This window comes from Dreissena polymorpha, chromosome 1 (assembly GCF_020536995.1).
Source record: "Dreissena polymorpha isolate Duluth1 chromosome 1, UMN_Dpol_1.0, whole genome shotgun sequence".
Lineage (NCBI taxonomy): Eukaryota > Metazoa > Mollusca > Bivalvia > Myida > Dreissenidae > Dreissena > Dreissena polymorpha.
Window position 1 is genome coordinate 29241860 of NC_068355.1, and position 19972 is coordinate 29261831.

General features: G+C 36.1%; 1 long non-coding RNA gene across 1 annotated transcript; it reads right to left on the reverse strand.

Annotated features, from left to right (window-relative positions):
- Window positions 1-1240: 1240 nt before the first annotated feature.
- On the reverse strand, window positions 1241-12738 carry LOC127864979 (uncharacterized). The gene is made up of 5 exons (XR_008042415.1): window positions 11141-12738; window positions 7292-9326; window positions 6720-6802; window positions 5897-6041; window positions 1241-5457 (listed from the first exon to the last, which is right to left on the reverse strand). It is a non-coding gene; the product is annotated as an uncharacterized LOC127864979 (long non-coding RNA).
- Between the last annotated feature and the right edge of the window lie 7234 nt (window positions 12739-19972).

Genomic DNA, 19972 nt, shown 5'->3' on the forward strand with positions numbered 1-19972 from the left:
TGATACACGCTAAATACGTTACTTGTTTTTTACGTAAATTTTATAATTATTAAATACTTTAATAAATTAATCGGGCTAGTATCTTTACGGTGTAAATTTCTGATAATCTAAATTGGACATGACTTTATATTTGACCATATTTCATATATCTAATTTAAGCAACTGTTTAGTACATCGGCGTTAATTATTCATCCAAATGACTGCTTAATACTACCAGAAAGAGGAGACATGGTGGCATCTATCGTGTTAAATGACACTGTCTGGACCACCCAGTGTGGTTTATGACACCTTTTTGTCAGTTAAGTTTGGACAATATTTGATCAAAACCAGATAATCGGATTATGCAAAACAAAGGGGCAATTAAACACCAGAATACAAAAGCTTACACGATTTTAAGACTGATGCAAACAATCAAATGAAAAATATTGCATTTAATTTAATTAAATGATTATTTAAGGTGTCAACGTGTTTTTTAAAGCAACTGTATATTCAATTATTTCGGCATTAAAAATTTGGCTAAAATGACTGCTCAGTATAACAAGAGATGACATAGAGGTATCATAAATTGTGTTTAATGACCACATGTGGTTTATGCAGAGCCCCAAGTATAGGTCCCCAGCTGGCTTTATGACACCGTGTTTTCTTTGTCTGGACAGTATCCGATCATGACGAGATAATCGGTTTGTGATGAAGAAAGAGGCATTCAAATACCTAACATGCGGAAACAAAAAGTGTCGAAATTGGTGTGAATTAAATAAAAACAATAACATTGATCATGATAATTTATTTAATACGTAACAAGGTATTAAGGTAACAAATATAGAGGTTCTAATCAGCTACTATATGTTGCATATATTTAAAATGTATTGGTTGTTTGTTTTCATCCTTATTTGTGTTCGTTCATTAAATGAAATTTATAATGAAAGAATTTCTATTTCTGGGTATTTTTATTCTAAAAAATGGTCGCGAAGATGTGCCTTAACTTAAGAAAATTGCGAGCAGTGTTAAATATTTCAATGCAAATAAAATGGCGACAGCGCTTTTGTTTTCACCGTCGTCAAGGGGCATGTAACTCTAACTGACGCAAGTGCCCGGATGTTGCGATAAGGTCAATTATACTTTACATTTCAACAGAATTTCAGACACGACCAAATCACTATAATTCCCTGACTTGGAGGATATGACATGTAAATATGTTTGATACGAAAAATAAAAATTCACATACATGTGTACTAGATGTTAGCTTTAAGAACGAAAACAAATTTTCAGAACGAACACATGTTTCTCCCATTCATTTAGCCTGATTTCAGATAGTGGTTAACATTGTCTTAAATAATCCTAAAGTGCCACATTGAATCAAGTACATAACAAAAATCACATATTTTATAAAACGTTCTGCCTGACATACTTAACCTACTCTCAATAGGAGTGGGCTTTGTCTACTGAAAATACCAATCATGGCGTGAAATGTACGTGTGCACACATTAACGTGTACGTTTTTAAGTTTGTCATTCCCATGAATTAGTGACTTGTTCCCATGATTAAGAACGTCATTCTTACTTTCTCATTCCCACGGGTAAGCTGTTCATTCTCAATACAAAGTTATCTCGTTCCAACTACCTTATTACTCGTGAGAACAACATAACAAGTCTTTGGAGCGACTTACATAATATCTGCATGAAGAACAATCCCCAAGTGAAGATCTGTCAGAATAGTTATTAAGGTTCTGAAAGGTATCCGAGGCTGACCAAAGTATGACAGGGGACAAACGAAAAATCGGACAGACAGACCAAATCACAATATGCCATCGCCAAAAGGGAAATTTATATAGAAGTGAGGAAACAATTCACATAAATTTTTTATTTGCTATAACAACATTTTTTTACAGTACAACAATATTCCTGCTCTATGCATGGCTATATACATTAAATGGAGTGAAACATCAAGAAATGGATCAGCAAATCACATACATTAACATGATTATATCCCTAAACATACCAAAACTACAATGATATTATATTATATGACATATGCTATGTCTTTAAAAAAACAACAACAATTAATGTGCACCAAACTACAGAAATTATTCAATTCAATAACACAAACATTATAGCCATGCAAAGGCAATTATGTATCCCTGATAAAGTCCTGATCGTTAGTGATACACAATCAATGGTTAAAAGACCTGGTGGTACGTTGCATAAAGTTTTCTTTATTCAACAAGTTTTGCTTTTGCAAAATGTTAATTTGGGATAATCGAACAAATTAAGACATGATCTTGAACCTTAAATCTACTTTTACCAATATAGTTTATTGCTTATAAATATGTTGTTTTATATATATTATAGAAACAATTTTATTATAGCTAAATATACATACAAATAAACAAAATATATTTTTGTTCGAAATAAAAAATTGATATCAAAAATTTGAAATATTACACAATTTCGTCTAATAAAAAGCTGTGTATAATTTTTAACAACAAAGCAGACATGTTTAATGCAAAGCAAGCTGAGTATAAACAACCACTATGTATGGAATCCAATCATAAGACATCAGATGAGTTGGGAGTTTTACGGAACCTGGCCGCAGTGAATGTGCATCAACGACATTTAATGTGGAGCAGTCAACATGAAAACAGCTTTTACAAAACTTGTAAACAATCAACTAAAAGCAATCATTCAAAACTGGAAAATAGTCACAATCAATTTACAGCTATAATTCAAAATTAGACACCTTAACAAGCAATAACAAGTCAATAAATAAAAATTAATATATTAACACATATTGCTTCAGTGTTAAAATATACAATGTGATATTGCATGAGAACATGCACTAATAATAGTCAGAATTGCTTCGGTGTTAAAATATACAATGTGATATTGTATGAGAACATGCACTAATAATAGTCAGAATACCAAATTTTTAGCACTGTATGGCCAATTTTGGCAAAAAAAATATGATGAACTTAAATTGATGCCATACTGGTGAATTTGGTATAACGCATAGAAATAAACAATTATGCAAACCATATTTCTTTAGTGATTATTGAATGAATATAGTATAAAGTTTATAGTGTGGAATAATATAAAAAAAGATTCAATGTTCTTGTTACATTGAGAGGTACAATTATACAAGGGAGACGACTTTTATTAAGTATATCACAGTTGCTCTCCCTTGAATCGTTATTCACTGTTTTCCAAATTTCCAGATAATAGTTGCTTAATTATATTCACTGAAAAGCTTGACATAAAACAAGGTGTTTCTAATGCTTAAAGTATATTATTATGTTAATAATCTGATATTCTGCATGTCTTAATTTACTATACAGGTTAATGTGCTCATTCATCCAAAGCAATTCTTTTTCTCTATTGCCTGATATGTGAATGATGTTTAATATGAAACAATTTTGTACAAATGAATTCAAACAGTGAATGTATCTGTTTGAAATGGCAACATTTCATGAATAATGTACAAACAAAAACATTATCTTCGCAGTTGATCTATTTACAAATGACAAAATAAACGTATATACAGTGACACATAATCTGTGTTACGTTATTCACTTATTACATTAGAAAAGTTGGTCGCAAATGTGTACATACAAATATTTAAAGCATAGTGAACTTTTAATGCTAGAATGCAAATGTCAACACAAATGATGAGCATGTCAGTATATGATACAACAAGGACAATCTACAACCATATCTAGGATCATTATTCATGAAAATACTCACTTTGAAACAAAATTACTTGTGGAGGAATTACTATCATATTTTCAACAATGAAAGCATACTTTTTTAATAATTAAACAAACTCCATTACAATTAAGATGCACTTCTAAATTCCACTTTATTTAAATAGTTTCATTAATGTGTGCATCAATTGTCGCAATATTATGCATGTACATTCACACAATTTGTATCACGCGCTTAACTATTGTTAATATTAAACAAAGTATCTGTTGTCAATAAATAAATTGGTAATTAACAGAAGGTTAATTTAGTTTGAATAAATCAAATAATTATATGATATTGTACTATTACATCACTACATGAAATTCTTGATAAAATACTGCATCAAAAGAGCAAACAGATGATAAATGAACACAGACAGAATGACAGACATATCAAAATAGAAGCATCACAATTATGATATAGTTCTGATCAATTATTTTACCTAGCACATATTGCTATTTTATAGGTAAAAACTAAAAATCAGCATGTCTTGTTTATACAATAAATACATACAATATTGTCCAAGGTATCGGCATTATTTAAACAACTTTGTGAAGGCTTAAAATCAATGTTTAAAAAACAACAATTGTACAAACATTTTGTCTGTCTGTTAACGATAATCAGGATAAAGCTATATAGAGTCAGTTTCTGAATACAGACAAAATAGTAGTACTTGCATTATTATGCTCTTGAAATAAAACTTAACATTACTGCTATTACTGAGTTTCCCCTTATCATATTGGTCTTTTTACCAATATATAACAAAATACTTAATCATCAAGATACTGTCAGTATCATTATAACCATACAATATGAAATAAAGATTTTTCTTCCCATACAATTGGACTGTACACACGAGACAAAGTTGCTGGTTATAGGACATGGCTGGTAAAAACACTTGACTGGTCACACGACTTGGCTGGCCACAGAACGAAGCTGATCCTAAGACTTGGCTTATCACATAACTTGTCTGATCACAGGACTGGGCTGGCCACAAGATGTGTCTGGCCACAGGACTTGACTGATCACAATACTTGGCTTATCACAGGACTTGTCTGATCACAGGACTTGGCTGGCCACAAGACGTGTCTGGCCACAGGACTTGTCTGATCGCATGACTTGACTGGTCACTTGACTTGTCTGGCTACAGGACTGGGCTGGCCACAAGACGTGTCTGGCCACAGGACTTGTCTGATCACATGACTTGACTGGTCACTTGACTTGTCTGGCTACAGGACTGGGCTGGCCACAAGACGTGTCTGGCCACAGGACTTGTCTGATCACAGGACTGGGCTGGCCACAAGACTTGGCTGGCCACAGGACTTGGCTGATCACAAGACTTGGCTGGCCACAGGACTTGGCTGATCACAAGACTTGGCTTATCACATGACTTGTCTGATCACAGGACTTGACTGGCCACAAGACCTGGCTTATCACATGACTTGGCTTATCACATGACTTGTCTGATCACAGGACTTGACTGGCCACAAGACTTGGCTTATCACATGACTTGGCTGATCACAGGACTTGGCTGGCCACATGACATGTCTGGCCACAGGACTTGGCTTATCACAGGACTTAACTGGTCATACTGTGCTTTGTCATTCCCTCATTTTTATCTTAACAGTGACAGGCGTTTTCCTGCCTTCCCAATAATTCAAGATGAGGAATATTTCAGGCTGTCTTTTTGATTGGCCGGTTTATTTACATCGAATGGGATCTGAAATAAAGGAAGGTATGTTACTGTTAATTTAAGTTCATTAGTCTGATTGTGTTACTTAGGAAAGCAATGAAAAAGAACAAAACTGACATATGGTGCTAAAGCTTCTTTGATTTGAATTTATAGATAGGTGGTCCGAGATATATTCCTTAATTATTAAATATTTACGGCAAAATAATATGAACATGGAATGAAAAAGTTTTTGTATCCCCAATTCCACTAATGCAAAAGGAAGCTGATATAAAATACACAACAGTACACGTCCACATGCTGATTAACATGTTTGAAGAGTTGCATAACAAATTAAGAAATATGTTTTGAGGTTATATATGCCACACAACCTGACAGGCGGACAAGCGTTTAGACGGACCAGTGTTCCCTTAAACTGTCTCTGAAAGTAGGTATTTACAAAAAGCCTACACACCTCTCACAAACTCACAAAGGTTCTATGTGCAGGATGTTCACAGGCAGCAGGTCAGATAACATGGAGAGGAGAGACTCTCAATACATCGACAGCTGCTGGCTTGAAAGCTGTGACTGTAACTGCATCCAGAACAAACTTAACGCCTTGATATTCGGGTTGCCTGGAAAAAGTAGATTGTGTGAAAAACTTGACAGATAATTGTGCAAATATGTCAAGCATTATAGAAATTGTCTTTGTCAACCATAAACTTCCATATTGCTTAGCCAACATAAACAGATTTGAACTGAACCAATTTTGTGGCAACAACGTTTCAGAGATGGAAAGCTTCTGAAAATAATATTGACATGCAATTCAATCATTTTAAATCAACAGAGAATATGTGTTCAGTTAATTTCAGTATATTATTAAACTTTATTTCACAGGTGGTTATAGAGAAACAAATATGTTCACCAGGTGCATAGCAATGGGGGAAAGGGACTTTCTCTTAATCCCCGAGTGTAATAAATATCCTAATATTTCATCACTTTAAATTGGCAATACTTTAAAATACATGAACATTTCTCAGATATCATGTCTTTGCGTAAAGCTGTATTAATGTGGGACCTAAGTCAAGTGGAGGGATGCTGGTCTAGGAATCGAAAGGTCACAAGGTAAAATTCCGCTCAGACCACAGAACTGTGCATATCAAAAAATTAATCCCATTCTTGTTATATTGGGTACCTGTAAGGGAAATAAGCAAATCAGCTGTGGTTGCATACTGTGCAGAATGTAAACGGACGACTTATATCCCAGTGATCTGGTGCCCCAGTGTACGTTTTGCAATGGTTAGGGGACTTACCTATTGGGATGTAGTGGCTGAGTTGTTAGGATTTTTCTCTGTGAACAGAGAACCAGCTCTTTGCGCATCACTGACATATGTCCCTGTAAACCAAATAATTAATGCATTCTGAAATAGCATCAGTTATATTGGAGGTCAATCAATGTTGTTTGATTAAATAATATAAGAAATACATTATGTTTGAAGGCTCTTGATACAAATGAGGTATACAAAAAACACTTCACACACACACACAGCCTACTATATACTGTTCACTTTATACAATCATTTTTCATCCATATCTAACCAATCTGCATTAAGTTACGTGTAACTCCAAAAGAGTTGGACGGACATAAGGAAGAATTGAAGGACGGAGAGAATTCTACAATTCTATCCGACATCCCCCCTGCACCCTTTCAAGGCAATACAAAAAGGCAACGATTATGAATATTTACAATTACGTAATGAATTTTGTTTAAGTTACCAGCAAGGATAGAGTATTACCAATGTATAACACGCACACACTATTGAAATAAAATTTTGAGTAGTAACACACTGCACATTATACAAGGTAAATTACAGGACCAATGTACCTTGTAGAAGAGGTAATATCAGCCTACTTGGCAGGACAGTTTGGAGCCCCAGCTTTAGACTGGCTGCACCTATCCGGGCCCAGCTTACCAGACAGCCTGTTGTTCAGCTGGGTACCGATCTATGACAGCATGGGATCCTGTAGGAACTGGCTCTTAAAACAAAATTCAGGAACTTAAAAAAATATTGAAGGGAATAATTGTATAATGTGCTGAAGTCATTTAAATAATTGATTTGCTAAAATTAAATAAAATTTTAACCAGTCTACTACAGCAGATTTTGTATGCAAGGATAAAAGCTTGGTTCAAGGGCTGAATTTCGGCCGAAACGTAGACAACACTATGCCTTCACCTTCTATCATTAAACCTGATATGAGATCAATTGCTATTTGCTATTTATTTATCAAGTGGATTAATTTTAAAAACACATACTAACCATTTGATGCTAGGAGATTTCTTCAATCAGGCAGAAAAAATACTGATTTTAAGTGAACTATATGAGCCTCATTCTGGGAAAATAGGGCTTAATGTATGTGCAGTATGCACAGGCTAATCTGGGATGACACTTTAATAGGACTTAATGTATGTGCAGTCTGCACAGGCTTATCTGGGATAGCACTTAAATAGGACTTTATGTATGTGCAGTCTGCACAGGCTAATCTGGGATGACACTTTAATAGGACTTTATGTATGTGTAGTTTGCACAGGCTAATCTGGGATGACAATTTAATAGGACTTTATGTATGTGCAGTCTGAACAGGCTAATCTGGGATGACAATTTAATAGGACTTTATTTATGTGCAGTCTGCACAGGCTAATCTGGGATGACAATTTAATAGGACTTTATGTATGTGCAGTCTGCACAGGCTAATCTGGGATGACACTTTAATAGGACTTAATGTATGTGAGTCTGCACAGGCTAATCTGGGATGACAATTTAATAGGACTTTATGTATGTGCAGTCTGCACAGGCTAATCTGGGATGACATTTTAATAGGACTTAATGTATGTGCAGTCTGCACAGGCTAATCTGGGATGACAATTTAATAGGACTTTATGTATGTGCAGTCTGAACAGGCTAATCTGGGATGACAATTTAATAGGACTTTATTTATGTGCAGTCTGCACAGGCTAATCTGGGATGACAATTTAATAGGACTTTATGTATGTGCAGTCTGAACAGGCTAATCTGGGATGACACTTTAATAGGACTTAATGTATGTGCAGTCTGCACAGGCTAATCTGGGATGACATTTTAATAGGACTTAATGTATGTGCAGTCTGCACAGGCTAATCTGGGATGACAATTTAATAGGACTTTATGTATGTGCAGTCTGAACAGGCTAATCTGGGATGACAATTTAATAGGACTTTATTTATGTGCAGTCTGCACAGGCTAATCTGGGATGACACTTTAATAGGACTTAATGTATGTGCAGTCTGCACAGGCTAATCTGGGATGACAATTTAAGCACATACATGAAGCCCCATATCCCAGAACACCGCTAAGATACTACTTATTGTTCTTGTTGCTGCTGCTGCTGCTGCGACTGGGCCATAGACAGAGATGGAGTGAGTCCCGACGCCGAAGTCGCCACCCCAAACCCGAGAATTGCCGACAACAACTGTTGTTGAATGGCGTCAATCGCATACTGCTCTCCAGGCCTAAGGTTCACATTATTTGAGAACAACATATCGAGGTCAGTCACATTAACAGACGTGTCACGCAACGCCTGCTCTACCTGTTGGATCAGATCGTTTCAGTTCGAGCGACTTGTCCGGCCTAATTTGTCGACGCCCATCATCCAATTGTTGCTAAGCGACATCGATGCTGAGACGGAAGTCAATTCACCAAGGCTCTGCTGTTGGAAGTGTTGATGTAGCCAACATGAGAGGAGATATTGATAGGAGGCTTGGTATTCTGACGCAAGACGTCTTCATGCTGAATTTCTTAAGCGAGTTGTAGTATGTGTGCAAGAAGGGGGCTGTCATCGACTTTCACTTCAATGACGTTTGTCATGTTTGCTAGTAAAGTTCACTGAAAAGGAAATGGAAAGTAAACTAAAACCAGATTGTTTAGTGACACATGAATAAGCCTTGCAACACCTTACTTTACAGACCTGTTTTTAAAATGCCAAACATTGTGCCTAAAATTGATATTTAGAATATTGCAATTAATTGTTCACCAATTAGAACTCAGAATAACGTAGTATCAATGTTTTACGCGCACCAACTTGAAATTGGAATTTTTGGTTTTGTAGCAAGGTGTTATATTTATTTTTTGTAAATCAAAAACAGGCATTACTTGAGCAATTTAGAATGTGAGACTGTACACCTTTAATTGTGTTACTACAGAACTTTAAATGTGAAAATACATAATTTTAAATGTGATACTCAGCAACTTAAAATGTGCGACAACACAACTTTAAATGTTACAATCTACATATTTAAGTGTGAGTCTGCACACCTTTAAATGTGAAAGTTTATGACTTATACCTGAGACTTAACAACTTGAAATGTGAGACAATGCAACTGTATGGCATTTAATAAGAAACAATAGATGTGAGTTCAAAATAGTTATTAAACTTAGTGAAATAAGCAAACTAGAGCTTTGTCACAGATGTGACGAATACCCCCACATGCCGCATTGACACATAATATTTTGCATGTCGTCTTCACAAAAAAGCGGACAACATGCTCAATTTTTAAAACGCTTTAAGTGACCCCTTGACCTAGTTTTTCACCCAGAAAGGACCATGTTCTAACTTGGCCTTAAGATCATCTCCATAAAACTTATGACCAAGTTTGGTGAAGATCGGATGTAAACTACTTGAATTAGAGAGCGGACACCATGCTGAATGTTAAAAAGGCACAAAGTGACCCAGTGACCTAGTTTTAGGCTAGAATGGCCCATGTTCAAACTTTTCCTAGAGATCATTTAGAAAAAACTTGTGACCAAGTTTGGTGAGGATTGGATGAAAACTACTTGAATTAGAGAGCGGACAACATGCTGAATGGTAAAAACGCACAAAGTGTCCCCGTGACCTAGTTTTTAACCCGACAAGGCCCATGTTCGAACTTGGCCTAGACATCACGTAGATACAACTTCTGACCAAGTTTGGTGAATATCAGATGGAAACTACTTGAATTAGAGAGCGGACACTTAATACGGACCGACAGACAAGTTCACTCCTATATACCCCTCTAAACTTTGTTTGTGGGAGTATAATTAAGCCAGTTATGCTGATAAAAAACTTAAAATTGTGCTATAACTAGGGGCTAGCTCTGTGCAGACTTTATTTAAACCATTTTTGGATTGGGACAATTCGTAAAAAATCATAGTGTTTTGAATTTAATTGGGAAAATGGTTGTAGATTTTGCTAAACATAATTTAAAAATTGAGAATAAGTGCTATCAAGATAAATTGCACTAAGGTTCAACTTATAGAGCTGCAAAAGGAAACAAACTCAATTTGTAACCTATTAAAATATTGTTTGGGGTCAAACCTTGAATTGAGAACTTTAGCCAGTAATTATGGTAAATATAGACTGTTTAAGATTAGGAATGGGACTCAATTTTGGCCCCAAATTTCGACAAAATGAATAACACTGTATGATCTCACCTGAAGCTCAAGAAGCTGAGCTGATATGCTGACCTCGCTGATATTGCCAAAGGCTGAATTTGAGTTCTGATTAACTCAATGTTGCAACCTATCAAAACATTATTTTTCTTCCGGGAAAACATGAATTGAGAACTTAAGCCAGTACTCATGGATATAGACAATTTGAGATAAGAATGGGACTGAATTTTGGCCCAAATTTCAACAAAATAATTAACACTGTAAGGTCTCACCTGAAGCTTAAGAAGCTGAGATGACATGCTGGCCTTGCTGATATTGCTAAGAGCTGAGTTTGAGTTCTGCTTTCTTAAGGTTGAGAGTCGAAGGTCGTACTGGACCACACAACAAAACTGCTGTTATTTTTCAAAGCCTTCTCTTGCATCAATTCAATGCGAGGCCTTTTGGTCTTGGAGTGCTATGTGCTCATAACAAAACCAGACGTGTTCACTTTAAGCACCTTGTTCACAATAGTGGGCGTAATTTGCGGCTGTGGCACACCCCATGGATGTATGGATCTCTTAGAGTTTACAACAAAGTCTTTACTGCCTTTCTGTGTCAGCATGGATGTATTGTGCTCTGGGTGTTCACAACCAAGTCTTTACTGCCTTTCTGTGTCAGCATGCATGTATTGTGCTCTGGGTGTTCACAGCCAAGTCATACTGCCTTTCTGTGTCAGCATGGATGTATCGTGCTCTGAGTTCACAGCCAAGTCTTTACTGCCTTTCTGTGTCAGCATGAATGTATTGTGCTCTGGGTGTTCACAACCAAGTCATTACTGCCTTTCTGTGTCAGCATGGATGTATTGTGCTCTGTGTTCACAGCCAAGTCATTACTGCCTTTCTGTGTCAGCATGGATGTATTGTACTCTGTGTTCACAGCCAAGTCATAACTGCCTTTCTGTGTCAGCATGGGTGTATTGTGTTCTGTGTTCACAGCCAAGTCATTACTGCCTTTCTGTGTCAGCATGGGTGTATTGTGTTCTGTGTTCACAGCCAAGTCATTACTGTCTTTCTGTGTCAGCATGAATATATCTTGCTCTGGGTGTTCACAACCCAGTCATTACTGCCTTTCTGTGTCAGCATGGATTTATTGTGCTCTGGGTGTTCAAAGCATAGTCATTACTGCCTTTCTGTGTCAGCATGGATATATCTTGCTTTGGGTGTTCACTGCATAGTCATTACTGCCTTTCTGTGTCAGCATGGATGTATTGCGCTGTGGGTGTCCACAGCATAGTCATTACTGCCTTTCTGTGTCAGCATGAATATATCTTGCTCTGGGTGTTCACAGCATAGTCATTACTGCCTTTCTGTGTCAGCATGGATACATCGTGCTCTGGGTGTTCAAAGCAAAGTCATTACTGCCTTTCTGTTTCAGCATGGATGTATTTGATCTGTGTTCACAGCCAAGTCATTACTGCCTTTCTTTGTCAGCATGGGTGTATCGTGTTCTGTGTTTACTTTATCTGTGTTGAATTTATGTTTGTCCTATAAAGATTGGAACAAGTTATTGAACTTTTTACTCTTCATGATATTTGTTGTAATGTCCAACAGCAACAACTGACTGTTAGCGTTACCATAACTACTGCTATACATTTTTGTGTCTGTAAAACTCATCCCTCTCAGGCGAACGCTGAACTCTAGCTTAACAAAACTACCCAGGCTTAAGTGTGGACAACTTGAAGTGGGCATTGCGTTCGTTCAGAATCATGCTCAGAATTTCTCAGACTTGTTCAACTTTTGCTGACTTTTTGAGTCAGGAGGTCAAGGGGAAGGAGTTAGAAGTCAGGGGAAGGGAAGGGTTGTTCTGGACTGGGGCTCCTGCAGGGGGAACTCGTGCGGTTGCTCGGCAAAATCCATATCAATGCTGGTGCTTTGCTGAAAACAACAACAACACAGTGGGTGATAGGAACTTGTAACAAATTATATTATAATCTATAACAAACTATGCCTCTTGACAGGTTGTGAAGGTTTTCAACAACATGAATTTCTAATATGGCATTTTATTGTTTCCTTGTCCTTAATAGCATGAAAATAAATACAAATTAAGTCATTTTGTATTAAAACAAGAAAAGTGTTGGCTAATGCTATACTTATCTGTAAATTTATATCTTTAATCTTTACTCCATTTCCAGAAATGTATTTTCATAAGCCAATATGCGGATCACTAATGTTAGAAAGTGTCGTCCCTGATAAGCATGTGAAATTCACATAAGCTAATAAGGGAGGGTACTTTCTGACTAGACTGGATTTTCATAAAGAGGATTATTTGTTCAACATAATATACCTTTAAGAGGAAAGTGTTGTTCATTATAAGCCTGTGCAAACTGCACAGGCTTATCTGTGACAACAATTTAAGCACATGCATAAGCCCCATTTTTCCGGATATCAAGTATGATGAGCTATGGGTCAGGGGAGTGGATGGGTCGTCCTGGACTGGGGCTCCTGCAGGCTGGACTGGTGCTGTTGCTGGGATAACTCGATGTCAATGGTGGTGCTGTCCTGAAAACAACAGCACAGTGGGTGATGTTAACTTTAAAACAAGAGCACCGCCTTGCGGGTGCAGACCGCTCATCTATTTTCTTTTTAAAGATGAAAGGACTCTCATTTACAATCACAAAGGAGGGAGGGGTGGAGTGAAGAGGGGTGTATAGTGTGGGGGTGTGGACATTTATTACATTATCTTCCAAAAATGCGAAAAAAAAAACGCAAAAATAAAATCGGTGGGGGGGTGGGGGGTGAGGGGGTTCTTGAGTGCGATGATTGGACGGTATTTCAAACATAAAATAATAAAAATAAATATTTGTGCTTTTTAACCGTTTCCAAAAAAAAAAAAATAGGGGGGGGGGGGTGGGGCGGGGGTATAGTGTGAGGGTGTGGTATGTGAGATATGGAAAAAAAAATAAATAAAATAGGGGGGTGGGGGGGGGAGGGGTGGAGGGGGGGAGGGCACGGGGGATGGTTTGGGTGGAGTCTATTGTGGTATGTCAGGTAAGAGTAGTTTTGTCAAAGTATCAATCAAATCTATTCATAAATAAAGAAGTTATGGCAATTTTAGCAAAATTTAATAATTTGACCTTGAGAGTCAAGGTCATTCAAAGGTCAAGGTAAAATTCAACTTGCCAGGTACAGTAACCTCATGATAGCATGAAAGTATTTGAGTTTGAAAGCAATAGCCTTGATACTTAAGAAGTAAAGTGGATCGAAACACAAAATTTAACCATATATTCAAAGTTACTAAGTAAAAAAAGGGCCATAATTCCGTAAAAATGACAACCAGAGTTATGCAACTTGTCCTTTTACTGTACCCTAATGATAGTTTGCGAGTGTTCCAAGTATGAAAGCAATATCTATCATACTTTAGGGGTAAAGAGGACCAAAACACAAAACTTACCCAAATTTTCAATTTTCTAAGTATAAAGGGCCCATAATTCTGTCCAAATGCCAGTCAGAGTTACATAACTTTGCCTGCACGGTCCCCTTATGATAGTTAGTAAGTGTTGCAAGTATGAAAGCAATAGCTTTGATACTGTAGGAATAAAGTGGACCTAAACACAAAACTTAACCAAATTTTCAATTTTTTAAGTATAAAAAGGGCACATAATTCTGTCAAAATGCATGCCAGAGTTATCTAACTTTACCTGCCCAGTCCCCTCATGATAGTAAGTAAGTGTACCAAGTTTGAATGCAATAGCATTTATACTTTCTGAGAAAAGTGGACCTAAACGCAAAACTTAACCAAAATTTTCAATTTTCTAAGTATAATAAAAAAGGGCACATTATTCTGTCAAAATGCACGCCAGAGTTATCTAACTTTGCCTGCCCAGTCCCCTCATGATAGTAAGTAAGTGTACCAAGTTTGAATGCAATAGCATTGATACTTTCTGAGAAAAGTGGACCTAAACGCAAAACTTAACCGGACGCCGACGCCAACGCCAATGCCGACACCAAGGTGATGACAAATAAATTTTTTTCAAAAAATAGATGAGCTAAAAATGTTTATATAGCAATCTTTACGAAACTATGCATTAAGCCCAATTTTAAAGAAGTTGTTTTCCTGTATAAAAACAAAAAATAATAGAAAATCATCTTCTAATCATTGTTTTTAAATTGTACTCATTATACGTATCACTTTACTTTTCCATATATTGTACTGCTCATATACATTGGATTTAAATTATGTTATAGGCCACTTGCCCTTAAAGACTACACACTGACAACACTAGTTTGCCCGTTCTTTGGTGACGCCTAAAAATCCACATTTTCACAAGAAACGATTTTTTCCAAGTAAATTGCTATCATAAACTTTGTTTGATATGTTGAGGGAAAACACAAGTTTCTGAAAACATATTACCCAATTGCCCACAAACACAAATCCGATCACAGGACGGGTTTTGTGTCATGTTTTGTATCATCCTTTGACCCATTCATTTTAAGAAAGTAAAATGATTCTCGAATTTTAATTATAGTGAAGAAATGAGTAGCAAACTTCTTAAACATGCGAAAATTCTAGTCACAAACTTCTTTAAATTGTGACCCACAAAACTCTCAAATTTGAAAAAGGAAAAATAGCCCAGAATCGTGCCCCTTCCAGAAAAACTACAACTTTAAAAAAGTCACTGACTGATGAAACATATGCAAAATATTGGTCAACAATTCAAGCTAGAGACTGGAATGCTATACCCCTGATCCTGGAAAATCATTTATATTAGTTGGCATAACACTTGGAGGTATTTCAAAAAAATACTTTTTTGTGGACATGTAAATTCGTTCATTTCTTACTTGTTGAAAAAAACATGAATTTGCATGGATCATTTTGTTATGTGTTTGAGTGAATTTCGTGGATCAGTAAACCCACGAAATCAACATTAATTAGTGTACCACAAATTATAACAAATTTACAGTACTTAATCAACATGTTTTTAGAAATGTGTTTGACAAGATTTATTACATTTATTTTTAATCTAAATTTATGATTGTTCATTAAGAACAATAATTAAGATTTTTTTTAGTCCGGTGTATTCCTTAGTTTAAATACAATGCAAACATTAATTGCTGAATAAAGTCGAAACCCAATGACTCTAACTTGGCTGGACTGACAACAAAAGTTTGAGCCATCCAGAATTCGATCCAACCGATCTGAATATACTTATGTTTACTAACATAAATCTGCAATAGATTTACATCTCCAGTTGAAGAGTATTCATACTGCCTAATCTCCGTACTACTTTCTTCTTTTGAATCAGTAAGAACAGAATTTATATACATGACATTTTTAAGTAATCACTATTTTAAAACAGTTACACAAACAATCAAACAATGATCTTATGTAAGGAATAACGCTAAGAAACAAAGCAATATATAAGCATTATATGCACATTGCCCAAGTATTAAACAACACATGTATTACTTTATTTGCTTGTGTTTTTATTTAAGAATGGCATGACGACGCATAGATACAAAATTGTCTATTCAAGTTGACATATTATAACTGTAGCTCTAACTATTATAGTAGATCTTTATTTTGTATAATCATAAACTGTGTATTTTGTAAACACTGTATGCTTGCTTTGTCCTCTTGGGCTTTTGGCCTTCTGGATGGATTGTTTAATAAACCATATTGTGATGCAGCTGTTCCAGCCATAATATTATAGCATCTACAAAAACGCCAGATTGTCATCTTTTACTCAAATCAATTAACGATTGAGTCAATAACATGTTTGAAATTATAGGGAGCCTTAAATCAAGTGATCATAATCAAGTAACAGCTTTATGCGACCCTAGGTGCTTTAGAGCCAGGCAAACAAAACAACGTGAAAATTGTGATGGGGACTTAAAAAAAAAATGAGACATTATTTGACCCCTGAAAATTCGAGCCATTTGACATAAATGTATATGAATATTTAGCAATACAAAAATAGATGCTTTGAGGATAGTCCGGACAAACCGGAAAGTCCAGCCAAGCAAGTTTGAGCCAACAGGTTTTGACTGTATATTATAATTTTTAGAAAATTACTATTCTGCTAATCTGTGAACAAGTCAAAATTCATAGGTTCTCTTAATTCATATTAATTGTATTTATTATTGCATTTTATGTTCATTCTTTCTTTATTAAAATAAATTAAGTTTCCACAGTTATATAAGAATTAGGTTTCTAGTTTGGATACTCGTTTACAGTAATTTATAAATATATTAAGACTTCACCACTGTGAGAAAAGTTTAAAATAGCACAAGAGCCATTCAATTTTAAGCGCTCTGAATTCAATCACACATTGCTTACATTAGTATCTCTTAACAATTATTTTTAATTTGCATTAACATGAACACCATTGTCCCAATAACCACTTTTTTAATCATATTGTTTGTTATACCAAATTTATTCTCATAAGAATGTATAAATACAACCCTTATACGGACTTAACTTGAGCATCGCTCTTGAAAAACTGGACTTAATCAATGTGAATAGTGTCTTCCCACATAAGCCAGTGGAGTCCTCATAGGCTAACCTGAGACTACACTTTTTTTTACTAAGACTTGAGTTTTGTTTAGAAACAAGAGATGTGTTCCTCAGAAACAAAATGCCCCCTACTGCGCCGCTTTGAAATATAATTTCTATTTATCATTTGGCAGGTATAGAAATAATCCCCCTTTAAAGCTTATTACTTCTCTTGGATTTTGTTTTTGACCTTTATCATTGAAGGATGTCCTTGACCTTTCACCGCTCAAAATGTGCAGCTTCATGAGATACACATGCATGCCAAATATCAAGTTGCTATCTTCAATATTGCAAAAGTTATGGCCAATGTTTAAGTGTTCGGACCGACGACTGACAGACAGACAGACAGATGGACTGACAATTCAACTGCTATATGCCACCCTACCCCGTGGGGGGGGGGTCTGTAGACAGTCAAAAATGACCAAGTCAGACATCGATGACCAGCAAGGCCTGTGGTTTATCAAAGAGATCATTGCCACAGTTCATCATGTATCTATGTACATAAGTCCACAGGTAAGTAATGAAACCAACCATTCACAAATTAGTACAGGAAAGAAATGATAGTTATATCATTTAAAATCAAGAGCTGTCACCATAAGATGACTTATGCCCCCTATAAACGCTTGATAGAAGTTATGAGCTTTTTTCGAAACCTTATGCAGATTTCGATACCTAAACGCGGACCCTAAGTTCAAAGTCAAGGTCCAGGGGTCAAAATTTGTGTGCTTATGGAAAGGCTTTGTACGTATACACATGCATACCAAATATGAAGGTTATATCTCAAGGGACATAGAAGTTATGAGCACTTTTCAAAACCTAAACGCAGATTTCGAAACCTAAACGCCGACCCTAACTTCAAGGTCAAGGTCACAGGGGTCAAAATTTTTGTGCGTATGGAAGGGCCTTGTCCATATACACATGCATACCAAATATGAAGGTTATATCTCAAGGGACATAGAATTTATGGGCATTTTTCAAAACCTAAACACAAAGTGTGACGGAAAGGGGGCATAAAAAATCTTTGACAAATCAATCATTTAAGTTATAAATAAACAAAATACAAAATCTGTACAGTAACTGTGAAAATAACTTAAATTCTTGGTAGGGAAATATATAATCTGAGATTTATAATTATATAAATTACTTCCCGTGAAAATAATTGCCTCTGTAAAATCTCTATTTTTAGTAGCAATTAATTCTAAACCACTACCGTGACTGTAAATTCACAGGTAACCTTAACGTACCTAAGATACTTGTATGCCAAAAAGTGTCATTGTGTGCTTGGCTTGACCATAAAATGTCATTTTGATTATGCTTCAGTTGTATGGTTTCATATGATTATATATAATAATTATCTCCTTTTAAAGCTTATTACTTCCCCTGGATTTGTATTTTCGACCTTAGACCTTGAAGGATGACCTTGACCTTTTACCATGATGTGTTTGTCAGAAACACAATGCCCCCTACTGCGCCACTTTGATATATTTTTAAAAAATATTTTATTTGGCAGGTCAGATAATTATCTCCATTAAAGCTTATTACTTTCCTTGGATTTGTTTTTTTGACCCTAGACCTTGAAGGATTATATTGACCTTGAAATTTTACCACTCAAAATGTGCAGTTCCATGAGATACACATGCATGCCAATCTTTAAAATTGCAACAGTTATGGCCAATGTTGTTGTTTTTCGGACGGACGGAGAGACTGACATACTGACTGACTGACTGATGGACAGTTCAACTGCTATATGCCACACTACCAGGAGCATACAAATACTCTTAAAACGAAAATGTATTATATATAATAATTATCTCCCTTTAAAGCTTATTACTTTCCTTGGATTTGTATTTTCGACCCTAGACCTTGAAGGATTATCTTGACCTTGAAATTTTACCACTCAAAATGTGCACCTCCATGAGATACACATGCATGCAAAATATCAAGTCGCTATCTTCAATATTGCAAGTAATGGCCAATGTTAAAGTTTTTTTCAGACGGACGGAGAGACTGACATACTGACTGACTGACTGACGGACAGTTCAACTGCTATATGCCACCCTACCGGGGGCATACAAATTCCCTTTAAACAAAAAGCGGAAAGTATCATCCCATATTACTCTGTGTGCCCACTGCACAGGCTATTCTGCAGATGGCACTAAAATGCATTAAGCACAATTATCCCAGAACAAGGCTCACCTGGTATCATCTTGTACAACTCGTTGACAGAAGGTAAGGGAACCACACTTTACACACATGCATTTAGTCCCTGTGCAGACTACACATGCTAATCTGGGACCACACTTTACACACATGCATTTAGTCCCTGTACAGACTACACATGCTAATCTGGGACCACACTTTACACACATGCATTTAGTCCCTGTACAGACTACACAGGCTAATCTGGGACCACACTTTACACACATGCATTTAGTCCCTGTGCAGACTACACATGCTAATCTGGGACCACACTTTACACACATGCATTTAGTCCCTGTACAGACTACACAGGCTAATCTGGGACCACACTTTACACACATGCATTTAGTCCCTGTACAGACTACACAGGCTAA